Below are 1,004 nucleotides of genomic sequence, written 5' to 3'. Positions count from 1 at the left end.
CCAAAATGGCCTGTTTATTACTTTTAAGGAATATATTACTTTAAAAAAAGACACTGAGCTGAGTACCGGCCATAGAGGGCTGTCCTTGCTGCTGTAAATTAATGCGAAAACGATAGTCTTCAAACCGGTAACCAGCCCCGGTTACGGCCCAGTAACGATCAACCCGGTAACCCAATCGTAACCACCCCCATTAACGACCCCCGGTAACCATCCACCTGGTAACCGGTCTCCGCATACCCCGTTAACGACCTAAATTGCCCGATAACCGGGCAAGTCTATGTGGTAGGGTTTGGTGCTAGCGGTTTCATCCCGCATTGAAGCAGGGTTGCCTGTCTTGCACGTTTTCCAGCGTTGTTCATGTCCTACGTTTATGACTATATTTTATGTATTTAAGAGCTGATTTCCGCCTTGAAATCCTAGTTTTTGCGAAGTTTGATCGACCGGCTTCGGAGGGTACGATATTTCGGGGCTGCGGTCCCTTGGGATACCTTAGAATTTGTACGTGCTACATATTCGTGGTGCCTCCCGAATTATTGTAGCACGAACTATAAGTAGCACTACGGTACACTGAACAACCCCCAGGATATGAGCAAGGGGGCGCTAACATTGCTTGTCACCTACGGCGTTCGTTGTACGGTCTGCGACAGGCTCCGCGCACCTGGTATGCACGTCTTCGGTCGGTGTTGGAGCAGATGGGGTTTAAGCCCTCCACTGCGGATCCTGGTTTGTTCATCACGACGGAGAAGGGTGAGCCCATCTATATTTTGGTATATGTCGATGATCTCCTTATTGCTTGCAAATCGGTTTCTTTGGTTGAACTTATTAAAGAGCAATTGCGTAGCGTGTTCGATATGCGTGATTTAGGGGAAGCCAAGTTTTATCTGGGCTTTGAAATCCATCGTGACAGGGAGGCGCGTACTATTCGCATCTCACAGAAGCGATATGTTGCGGAGGTTCTTTCCAAGTTCGCCATGGAGGATTCGAATAAACGTTCTACTCCTATG

The sequence above is a fragment of the Volvox carteri genome (assembly GCF_000143455.1).
Source record: "Volvox carteri f. nagariensis unplaced genomic scaffold VOLCAscaffold_790, whole genome shotgun sequence".
Lineage (NCBI taxonomy): Eukaryota > Viridiplantae > Chlorophyta > Chlorophyceae > Chlamydomonadales > Volvocaceae > Volvox > Volvox carteri.
Note: the sequence above shows the minus strand (reverse complement) of the source record.